Source organism: Astyanax mexicanus, unplaced genomic scaffold (assembly GCF_023375975.1).
Source record: "Astyanax mexicanus isolate ESR-SI-001 unplaced genomic scaffold, AstMex3_surface scaffold_35, whole genome shotgun sequence".
NCBI classification, from domain to species: Eukaryota; Metazoa; Chordata; class Actinopteri; order Characiformes; family Acestrorhamphidae; genus Astyanax; species Astyanax mexicanus.
Window position 1 is genome coordinate 257,946 of NW_026040045.1, and position 12,499 is coordinate 270,444.

Sequence of the window (12,499 nt, forward strand, 5' to 3'; positions counted from 1 at the left end):
CGTTAGCAACTGCCTAGCAACCACTTAGCAACTGCCTAGCAACCACCTGCAATACGTTAGCAACTGCCTAGCAACCACTTAGCAACCACCTGGAAAACGTTAGCAACTACCTAGCAACAACTTAGCAACTGCCTAGCAACCACCTGGAAAATGTTAGCAACTGCCTAGCAACCACTTAGCAACCACCTGGAAAACGTTAGCAACTGCCTAGCAACCACTTAGCAACTGCTTAGCAACCACTTGGAAAACGTTAGCAACTGCCTAGCAACCACTTAGCAACTGCCTAGCAACCACCTGGAATACGTTAGCAACTGCCTAGCAACCACTTAGCAACCACCTGGAAAACGTTAGCAACTGCCTAGCAACCACTTAGCAACTGCCTAGCAACCACTTGGAAAACGTTAGCAACTGCCTAGCAACCACTTAGCAACTGCCTAGCAACCACTTAGCAACCACCCTGATAGCAGACTACTCCGATCCGGATCCGTTTTACCTCCGGCAGATCCGCGCTACAGTCAGGTCTGTTTAGTGGATCTGGTCCGGCTTCACTCCGGGTTCGGGTTATGATTGTGACTCACGTTCAGATCCGTTTTACTGACGGTAAATCCGCATAACAGCCCGTCTCATTTCACGCCTTCCATATGACTTCGGCACGGAGTCAGATACCAGATGTGAGTTCAGTGTCAGTTCAGTGTCGTTTTGCGGATCCGGGCCGCATCGGCGGAGCGGCACAGGAGCGGGAGAAATTCAAACTCAGCGCGAGGACCAACTGACATCTGCTGAATCTGCGCTTCAGGTGAGTTAACTAGCTAACTAGCTATCAGCATCATTTAATTACATTTACTGCTCATTTTTAATCTTGTATATGCTAAAGTTGATTTATCACGTGTATGTTGGATAATATCAATTGTTTTTTTGTGTATTTAATGTTAATTGTTGTCAATTTGTAGGCAAAATTGACAAAAAGCTTCAGTTAACGATACCAGTTAGTTATGCTAGTATTAGCTAGTATAACTAGCTAAGCTAACCAGGCTAACTAGCTAACTAACTGTAACCCCTCCTACATCCCAGGCCAAAGGGACAGGGCCCCAAGTTCATTAATTAGACCTCTCCTGTAAATTTAGCTACCAGCTGTAAATATGTCTTGAAGTGGTAAACCACCCAGTTACAGGTAATTAAAGATATGTGGCTGCAATGAGTACTCCCAGTGAAGTTTATTGCTTTACAAAAAAAAAATGTATAAATGGGGAGAAATAAAAACTATACACACTAATGTGTACTTAGATCTAAAAATAAAAATGTATGGAACGAAACTGATGTTTTTCTTTTACACAATCTATACCCTAATCAACTTCAGCTTATGTAGGCAATGCATAGAACTCAATTAACATATTTAGTAATACTGGTTTAACAAAAAGAGATAAAAAAATATACACATTCATAAATAAATACAAAAAGCCGGCAGTAAATAAGAAATGAAAAAAAAAAAAACAACCCACGTTGCAGGCCTGATACTTTTCCTGAATGGAGATGTTTACTCACAGTCACTCTTGAGGAATTGAATCAGATTCTTGACTCAGATTCTTGACTCAGACTCTCGACTCAGAGCGGGGAGTTGGCCACCCTCCTCCACCTGAACAGGACTGAACTGAGGAATTCCCACGTTGCCGGAGGAACCACAGGTGCTTCCTGGCTGACCTGTGGTGCTATCCGGGGTAAAGGTGCTCCCACGAGGCACCCAGAGGAACCACGAGCGTTATCCTGGTAGCTCGTGGCGCTATCTGAGCGGCGAAAACACGTAGCTTCGCGTAGCTCTTCACTAAAGTGAACTCTCGTTACGGTTAGCCGGCTAGGCTAACTACTAGTTATAAACAGAGCTGAAACTTCTCTAAGTGTTCAACAGCGAACTCCCTCAATCAAAAAACACGTCAGAAATACATATTCACTTAACTCACAGGCCACTCTCGACCCAAACTTTAATAAAACCCTTTCAAAAAAACTCCCTCAAACATCCGGAGCTCCTGTATTTTTGCCTCGTCTCTCCCTCCCTCTCTCCCCCCCTCTCTCTCCACACACACACACACCGCTCCTCCATTTCCCCCGCCCCTTCAACCAATCAATGGAAAAGGAGGTAAGATTGACAGGTAGATGACCCAATAAATGAACTCCCTAACCCTCTAAGGTGCTTGGGATGTAAGGAGAAGTAAGAACACTTTTCAAAATACTGTTTAAATCAATGTAGAAAAGAAAAAAATATAAATATATAAACATACAATTCTTAATATATTACAAATTACATTTTACATCTTATACAAACTGCTACAATGTTTCAGTACGATTCAACAGCACTAATAAAACATTTTCTCTCAGTAGTTAAGATACATAGAGGCATGGAACTAAATATAGAACTGAATTATATTTGGGCTACACCCTCCCCCATCTAAACGTCTGATGTCCTCATCTGACTTTCATATTTTACTAGGCAGTTTCATTCGAGAGTCAACCGAACAGAAAAACAGGGGGCAACTGAGGGTTCTACTAGGGGCGTGATATGTATTCTCAGCCCTCGATGTACAATAACTAGGGGCTGGTCAGAGGAACTCCCAAGCTCATCATAGCTCAGACGAATGACAGGTTTAACAGCTCTTTTACCCAACAAGAGGTCACTGGGCATCATGTCTGGCTCTGTCTCCTGTTCCTCCAACAACTGTTGGTCACTGGTTGAGACCTCCATCGTATCAGAAACATCACAAAATTGTGATTCGGGTGCATTTTCCTCCCCTACAGACATAGGTATGTCTTGCTCCCCAGGGGGTTCTTCCTGTTCTGCAACTTCTGCATCTACAGGCTCACCTGCAAGATCGTGGCTCTGCCACTCTGGCTGTAAGGATGGACTAGGAAAATGTTCAGAGAACTCAATAGGTCTGACATAAGGCATGTCCTCTTCCAAATCAGACTGCTCACTTCCTGTTTCAAAATGGCTCTCCATGACTCTCTTCTGCTGCTGGCGACGTGTCCGAGCTTGTTGGTCCCCAAGGCCTGAATGTGAGTCTGCTATATCTGAAACATTTGATAAACGCATCAGACAGCCAATGGGTAAAAGGTGGTCTCTATGAAGTGTTCTGGGTACCCCTACTCCTCTCTCAGGTTTGACTCGGTACACAGGTATGTTAGGCATTTTTTCTACAACTGTATAAGGCACAGAATTCCACTTATCTTTCAACTTTTGTTTCCCAGTACTCCCCAACGCGCGGACCAGAACCCTGTCCCCCACCTCTATGGGAAGGTGGTGTACTTTGGCATCATAAGCCTTTTTGTTTTTGTCATGGCTCTTGTTAGAAAACTCAACAGCCAGTTGGTATGCTTGACGCAGCTCTTCACGCAGCTTTTTCACGTACATCTCATGCTTGGCTTCCTCTTGCTCTCCCAAGGCAGTGCCAAAGCATACATCAATAGGTAAACGTGATTCCCTACCAAACATTAAATAATAGGGAGAGTACCCCGTAGCATCATTACGGGTGGAATTATAAGCATGCACCATAAGTGCAACATGTTGACTCCATCGGTGCTTCAATTTGGGATCCAGGGTGCCAAGCATGGACAGCAGTGTGCGGTTGAAGCGCTCTGGCTGGGGATCCCCTTGAGGGTGATAGGGAGATGTCCGGGATTTTTTTATACCCAGCATGTCAAGCAGCTGCTTGATCAGGCGACTTTCAAAGTCACGCCCTTGGTCGGAATGGATACGGGCCGGCAGTCCATAGTGGACAAAGAACTTTTCTAAAAGTACTTTGGCTACGGTAGGGGCCTTCTGATCCCGAGTAGGATAAGCCTGTGAGTATCTGGTGAAATGATCTGTCACTATAAGGACATTAGTAATACCTTTGGAATCTGGCTCAATAGATAAAAAATCTATGCATACCAAATCAAGCGGGCCTTTACTAGAGAGCTGACCTAATGGTGCTGTTCTGCGGGGCAGAGTCTTTTGAGCTACACACCTGCCGCATGTTTTAATATAGTTAACTATGTCCAATGCCATTCTGGGCCAATAAAACCGGTCTCTGACTAATTCAGTAGTCCTTTCAGCTCCTAAATGGCCAAAGTCGTCATGTAGAGAGCGTAGAACTGTATCCCTATAAACTTTGGGAAGTACTAACTGGAAAATTTCATGCCCTCCTCTGGTGGTTCGCCGGTACAGGAGTCTATTTTTTAGCACAAGCTTCTGGAACTCACGTTTGAACAAGGGCATGTCTGGCATGTCACTCTGGAAACCCAGGGGCCACAGACCTCCATTTACAGCATTCCGGACCCTACTGATGACTGCATCAGACTCTTGTGCTCTCCTCAAGTCCTCTCCACTGAGTTGCTCCAGTGAACTAACACCCAGTCTAGTGGGATAGGCATATAACTCTGGAATAGCATTAGGTGAGGCTCCTAACTGCTCTACATACCTGCTAGGCATATCAACAGAAACATTCACTTTCTTGCAGGAAGCTTTTACTGCGGCGGGGGAAATCCGCCCCACATCATCAGTGGCATTTCGAGACAAAAGATCTGCATCAATATTCTCCCGTCCAGGCCTATACTGGATGCCGAAATCATATGTGGAGAGGGCAGCAAGCCATCGTTGCCCAGTGGCATTCAACTTAGCCGTAGTTAAAACATAGGTGAGTGGATTGTTGTCAGTTCTTACAGTAAAGTGAACCCCATATAAATAATCATGGAATTTGTCAACTATGGCCCACTTCAGAGCTAGGAACTCAAGCTGATGAACTGGATATTTTTTTTCAGAACAGCTTAGCTTGCGACTGGCAAAAGCTACTGGGCGCAAACCTTCGGGATATTCCTGATTCAGTACAGCACCTAAACCATCCAAACTTGCATCCACATGGAGAATATAGGGCTTTGTGGGGTCGGCAAAGGCCAGGACAGGGGCATTAGTGAGGGAGTGTAGTATGTTTCGGAAAGCTTCAGTACAGTTTGAAGTCCACCTATCCCCAAATGGCTCTGACCTTCGAAAGTACTCTGATTTGTCCCTACTGGTAGCTTTACCTTTCTGAGTAGGTAAGTAACCTCGGGTGAGGTCAGTCAAAGGGCGGACAATAGACGAATAGTTGGCTATAAAACGTCTATAATACCCGCAAAAACCTAAAAAAGACTGAAGGGACTTAAGGTCTGTTGGCTGTTTCCACTGAGCCACAGCCCGAATCTTTTCAGGGTCAGTAGCTATGCCGGCCTCGGATACAATGTGACCCACATATTTCACTTGAGCCTGGCAGAATTGGCACTTGTCAATGGAAACCTTAAGTCCGTACTCTTCTAAACGATCCAACACTTTGAGCAAGCGCTCCTCGTGCTCCTCCAAAGTCCGCCCGAACACAATCAGATCATCTAAATAAACTAGACACTGCAGAAGATTCATGTCTCCTACTGCTCTCTCCATTAGCCTTTGGAATGTAGCAGGGGCTCCAGTGATCCCCTGTGGCATCCTCTCGAACTGGAAGAACCCAAGGGGGCATAGGAAGGCTGTTTTCTCTTTGTCTGAATCGGCCATGGCAATCTGATAGTAGCCACTCCTCAAGTCCAGTACTGAAAACCACTTACTGCCTGCTAAGCAATCCAAAGCATCATCAATGCGGGGCACTGTGTATTGATCTGGGATGGTGCGGGCGTTTAAGGTGCGGTAGTCGATACACATCCGTATTTTCCCGTTTCTTTTCCTTGCCACCACAATAGGGGATGCATAGGGGCTACGAGATTCTTTTATAATTCCTGCTGCAAGCAGTTCTTGTAGATGTCGCCGGACCTCATCAATATCAGCAGGAGCAATCCTTCGAGACCGTTCCCGGAAAGGACGGGAATCAGTGAGTCGAATAACGTGCTCCACCCCCTTAGCCAGACCCACATCCCATTCTTCCACAGAGAAAACCTGTGTCCGTTTTGATAGTTTCTGAGTGAGCCTTTCTCTCCATTCTGCCGGGATAGGAGAATTGCCAAAATCAAACAGTGCTGGATCAATTTTATCCTGGGGGGAAGGTTCCAACTTTACCTCTGTGACCACATCAGCTTCATGAATTTGAGCAATAACAGTGCCCTTGGAAATGTTTTTTTCTTTCAATGACTCATTTTTCAAGAGTACTGAGAAGCGATTAACATCCAAGTCTGAGGGAAGCAAGACACAAGGAGACAATGCCACTCCAGCAGGAAGTGAATCCGGGCCCTCTATGACTAGGATACCTGGTTTTCTTGGTTGTTTAAACACAGCTTTTCCCACAGCCAGGCAGGTCTTTCCCGGGGGCAGCTTAAGTGGCCCAGGCCCTTCCCACTTTACATTTCCTAAACTATCGTCCGTGTCCACCTGGCAGACACTTTGCAACACCCTGTCTGGTGAACTGGTGCACACCCGCCATGACTGAGCAGTCTCTGGGCAACTCCCATTTGACCCTGTGTTGGGCTTATGGCAGAAAGCCCTGGCATTGGTACCAATTATTATGGGCACTTGATCAGGGCCTTGTGGGTCTGGGCACACTAAAGCCAAAATGGGGGTGGCTTCTCCACCGTCATCAGGGAACTCTACACTAACTCCGACATAGCCTTTGTAGGGATAACTTGTATCGCTCAAACCCCAAATTGCAAGACTGGAAATAGGCTGAATGGGTACATGGGACAAGTATTTGTTGTACCAATTTTCAAATATGATAGATACAGTGGAGCCACTATCTAGTAGAGCTGTACATGGCTGCCTCCCAATGATTACTCGACTTAAAGAGGGTTTACCCACTAGACCATCAGGGACACCTTGGACCCCACAGTTGTACACAGCACTCTTCTTTACACTACAGTTTTCTGTTGGCTTGGCCTCCTCTGAAACAGGGGGCTGACCTTCCTCCTTTTTCTTCCTCAAAGAACGGATCAACCGTGTAATAACCCTAGCAGAGTCCTCAGGCTCTTGACAACGAGTAGCCAAATGTCCATCCTGACCACATCGAAAACAGAAAAAATCATCAGCATTACTGGTTTCTTTTGACTTGGTTTGACTGAAAGCTGGATTTCGGGTGGAATATGTTCCTTGAGTCTCTCTATTTCTCCAGTTTTGTGCTTTTGCGGGCGGTACATCGACATGTTTCACAGCCATAGAATGAAGCTGATGCTGCAGATCTGAGACTTGCATTTGTAGTGTCCGGACCACTCTGTCAGTACACAGTTTTACCTCTTGTTCTTTTGCTTCATTCCGGGTTTCGGAGCAGGTGGGTGCGGTAGCTACACTTTTAGCTGCCAGTTCAGACACTTTGAGCTTTAGCTTCTCCAGTTCGGCTTTTAACTTGTGAGTTTCGGTGGCAATTGTCTCAGCTTCACCTGTGGTCCTTACTTGGCGAACAGTGGGTTTGTTAACACTGGAGTTTTGCTTGTGGCGTGTTAATTGCCGATCTTCTTCTCCTCTTATCTCATTTAACAACTGCAAGAACGAGGGAGGCTGGTCTTTTCTCTCTCTCAAACGCAACTGCAGAAGCATTAAATCAGATTCAACAGCACCGCGTAATAGCTGCTCTATTCTGGCCCGGTCGCGAGACTGTGGCTCTAGACCCCCTCTCTGCACAGTTTTAGTCAAATTTCTCTCCATCCTTCTTAAAAAATCAGAAAGCCGTTCTCCTGGCACTTGCCGTAAAGCTCTAAAGGCAAAATACAAATCCTCACCAGACTCTGAAATCCCAAAAGCAGTCTCCAAAGCTTCAATATATGCTTCAGGTTGGGCATTAGGTTCATTGAACCGAACAGCTTGAGCTATCTCCAATGCGGGCCCCTTGAGGCTCTCCACAATTCTTTTACGCTTCTCACGGTCAGAGCAGTCACACTCATCCATCATTAATCGGGCCTGTTCCAGCCAAGTATCCAAGTTTTCTTCTCCAGCTGGAGTGGGTATTATCCCAGAAAATGCTCTCAAACGCCGGAAGGCATTGCTTTCATTAATAGGTCTGGTTGTTTTTTCAAAGAACTCACCCATAGCTTTGAGGATGCTTTCAGCTGTTGTAGTTGGCTGTGACTCACCGGTATTCTGCTTTGCCTCTTTTCTAACATGGTTGGGAGAAACTGTGTCAGAAGAACTTCTTGGTTCTTGGGTTGGAGATTCGCCCCCAGAGGGACCATATAGAGCCCACGGCTCACCCCCTTTAAGGGGGGGGACATCCAAGGGAATAACTTTGGTATTGACCTTCTCACTGCATTCACACAATACTGCTAAACGTTGTGTTTTGGAGTCAAACATTCGGCCCCGCACACGTACTCTCCCAAGAGCTTTAATGGTATGCATTGTGTCTTCTATTTCATACACCTCTGCATCCTCTGGTACTTCCTTAATTAATATAGCATGCTCAGGGTCTATGCCCTCCCCCTTGCACCAGTTTCTGAGTATGGACATGTCTAAAGTGAATTTGTTTGAGTGCTTTATTTATTACTGTCTTTTAATAATATTTTATATGTTATAATCTCTAGTTAGGTTATCTTCACTGGGTGCAACCACCTGGGCAATACTTTACATCAGCTCAGTTAGGACTGCCTAAACTATAACACTGGTATTTAGTTGGCTACAGGAAAGATCCCAGCGGTGCCTCCATTTTATGTAACCCCTCCTACATCCCAGGCCAAAGGGACAGGGCCCCAAGTTCATTAATTAGACCTCTCCTGTAAATTTAGCTACCAGCTGTAAATATGTCTTGAAGTGGTAAACCACCCAGTTACAGGTAATTAAAGATATGTGGCTGCAATGAGTACTCCCAGTGAAGTTTATTGCTTTACAAAAAAAAAATGTATAAATGGGGAGAAATAAAAACTATACACACTAATGTGTACTTAGATCTAAAAATAAAAATGTATGGAACGAAACTGATGTTTTTCTTTTACACAATCTATACCCTAATCAACTTCAGCTTATGTAGGCAATGCATAGAACTCAATTAACATATTTAGTAATACTGGTTTAACAAAAAGAGATAAAAAAATATACACATTCATAAATAAATACAAAAAGCCGGCAGTAAATAAGAAATGAAAAAAAAAAAAACAACCCACGTTGCAGGCCTGATACTTTTCCTGAATGGAGATGTTTACTCACAGTCACTCTTGAGGAATTGAATCAGATTCTTGACTCAGATTCTTGACTCAGACTCTCGACTCAGAGCGGGGAGTTGGCCACCCTCCTCCACCTGAACAGGACTGAACTGAGGAATTCCCACGTTGCCGGAGGAACCACAGGTGCTTCCTGGCTGACCTGTGGTGCTATCCGGGGTAAAGGTGCTCCCACGAGGCACCCAGAGGAACCACGAGCGTTATCCTGGTAGCTCGTGGCGCTATCTGAGCGGCGAAAACACGTAGCTTCGCGTAGCTCTTCACTAAAGTGAACTCTCGTTACGGTTAGCCGGCTAGGCTAACTACTAGTTATAAACAGAGCTGAAACTTCTCTAAGTGTTCAACAGCGAACTCCCTCAATCAAAAAACACGTCAGAAATACATATTCACTTAACTCACAGGCCACTCTCGACCCAAACTTTAATAAAACCCTTTCAAAAAAACTCCCTCAAACATCCGGAGCTCCTGTATTTTTGCCTCGTCTCTCCCTCCCTCTCTCCCCCCCTCTCTCTCCCCCTCTCTCTCCACACACACACACACCGCTCCTCCATTTCCCCCGCCCCTTCAACCAATCAATGGAAAAGGAGGTAAGATTGACAGGTAGATGACCCAATAAATGAACTCCCTAACCCTCTAAGGTGCTTGGGATGTAAGGAGAAGTAAGAACACTTTTCAAAATACTGTTTAAATCAATGTAGAAAAGAAAAAAATATAAATATATAAACATACAATTCTTAATATATTACAAATTACATTTTACATCTTATACAAACTGCTACAATGTTTCAGTACGATTCAACAGCACTAATAAAACATTTTCTCTCAGTAGTTAAGATACATAGAGGCATGGAACTAAATATAGAACTGAATTATATTTGGGCTACACCACTAACTCATTTTGCTCGAGTAACACACCTTTTTTTTATTAAAATAAACAACTTTAGTTATTCTTAGAACCTTAAATAGTTGTGTTTGGGCTTAATTATAATAAAGCTCGTCAGACGTTTTCCTGCTCCACCTTAAATCGTGCAGCAATGGCTTACTGACATTGACAAGCACTGTTTAAGGTGGAGTGGGAAATACAAAGAAGCTGGCCAAAAGAAAAAAGAAAAAAAAAGTAATTATAAATTTTATAATTTGTTATAAACACAACTAAGTTACTGTCAATAAAAATATGAGGCTGCATTTAACTTATTATTTTCCAGCATAAACTTTTCCATTCCACCTTAAATTTATTCTCACGTCGTGGCGCACGAAGGAGCTGGCCAGTGTCCATATCAGCAAAAATGTGAATCTTTAGAATAATAATTGGGTAATATTTGCTAGCCTAAATCAGCATATGTGTAGTAATATTAAACAATATCTGTTCTGATTTCAACTTAAAAACACCTGTTCAAAGTTACTACAATATATTAATTATATGCATTTGCTTAGTAGGGCTGCTGAGGGCTGGGGACCTGAGATAAGGTGAGATACAATTATTTTAGCTAATAAAATGTATGTTTACAGGTTGGATCCACCTAATGCATTTTATGTTTAATATTATGGTAGTCTTGTTTGTTATACAACATATATTATGTTAATAGTTTATTATTAACTAACATGTTTTATGTCGCTAACACACTGCTAAGTCAAACTAACTTGTTTATTATAATATTGTGTTGTATTGCAGTACATTTTTAACATTGGGGGAATATAATAAAAAAGGGCATATTAAGCTAGCTAATTCCAACTGCATTTTAAATTATAAGGGATTTCTACCAGCTTTACTTACTATTAATTTATTACAACACATAAAAAACATACCTATACTGTTAGTCTGAGAATATCACGTGACCTCTAAACAAATCAGACACTTACACTGACTTTGACATGCCATGACCTGACAAGTCTGAGAAACCAGCCCCAAGCTAACATGCTAGTCACAGGACAGTTTTACAATATACTCAGCTGGACTTCTCTATGCTTCAGACACTGAAGTTCAGCATCCTAAACTATAGTCTGATAGTATAATATTCAGACATATGTTAAATCTCCAGTCTCCAGTCACTTATTTGTGTTCCAATTTTTACAAATCATCTCTCATTCACCCTGTTTCACTTGTAGTATAAAGCCAGTTCAATAGGCCAGTAATGTGAATTGTCACAAAAATATTCCATAATAATAAGCCTTTGATCAGTGTTTGTCAGAAAGCAAGAAAGTAATTTAATCAATTTTTTTTAAATAATTTATTTAATTTACAACTTTCTCAGCAGGATTTGGTATCCGCAAAATGGTTCGAGGTCCTCAGCCCTCGCCTCCCCCAGCACAGAGGAAAACTACCAAGGGCGGTACTCTCATTATAGGAGATTCAATTGTTAGACATTTAAAAGTATCTAAGAGTAATGGCACAATTTCATGTCTTCCAGATGCTTGCATGCTGGTAGTCGGCAAGCGGCTCCCTGGGGCGCATTGCCAAAGCAGGAACCCCGGCACCATCGCCCTCCACGTGGGGATGAGCTTTCGGGAGCGACCGGCCCCGTTCCACAGAGACAGGCTTGCGGTGCTACGCTGAGACTGACTGTCTCTACCCAGTCACACCAGCCAAGTAGGTTTGTTTGCTGGTATTTCTGCTTGTACTATTTGTATGTCAATTCTTCATAATAGTGTAAATAAAACACGTTATCAAAATAGCTGGAAAATCTGTTTTAACAACTCCATTAGAATTAATACAAACTCGTCTGTCCTTCTGAGTTACAGCAACAACCACATTAAATCGGGGCTGTTAAATATAAGATCGCTGGCACCTAAATCAGTTACTGTAGGTTAAATTATCATTGACAATGCACTCTCTATGAGACATGGGTTAAAACTGATGGATATTTAGCTCTAAATGAGTCCACTCCCCCCAGGTTCTAGCTATTTCATCTACCCATGCAGGACTGGTCAGGGTGGTGGTGTAGTCATCAGTTATAGGAATAAATCAAAATACAGAGTTTGAAGCTAAGTCATTTGAACTGCTTAACCTTATAGTCGCAGGCCCATCTACTGCCACCAAAACCCAACATTCATTCCTGCTGATAACTATGTACCGTCCTCCAGGACCATATGCAAAATTCACTAAGAAATTCAGTATATTTTTTAGCTGCAGTAGCTCTCAACTCTGACAGAGTTATCATTGTTGGTGACTTTAATATCTATTTTGAAAAGAAACAGGGCCCACTGAGAATAGCATTTAAATCAATTTTGGATGCATTAGCCTTCAATGAGAATGTAATGGGCCCACCTACTGATGTACTGACTCAACTTTTTTTTCATTTGGTGATCGTTTTGGCTATGTTGCAGCCAGGGGAATGCATTTTTGCAGAAAACCTGCTTTTTCATTAAATTTTTGAAATCG

General features: G+C 43.2%; 1 long non-coding RNA gene across 2 annotated transcripts; it reads left to right on the forward strand.

Annotated features, from left to right (window-relative positions):
* Window positions 1-451: 451 nt before the first annotated feature.
* LOC125790246 (uncharacterized) lies at window positions 452-11,653 on the forward strand. 2 transcript variants are annotated; one of them, XR_007430042.1, is made up of 3 exons: window positions 452-796; window positions 10,558-10,587; window positions 11,373-11,653. It is a non-coding gene; the product is annotated as an uncharacterized LOC125790246 (long non-coding RNA). The 2 variants fall into 2 exon arrangements; XR_007430043.1 differs by having other exon boundaries at window positions 11,376-11,653.
* Window positions 11,654-12,499: the final 846 nt, after the last annotated feature.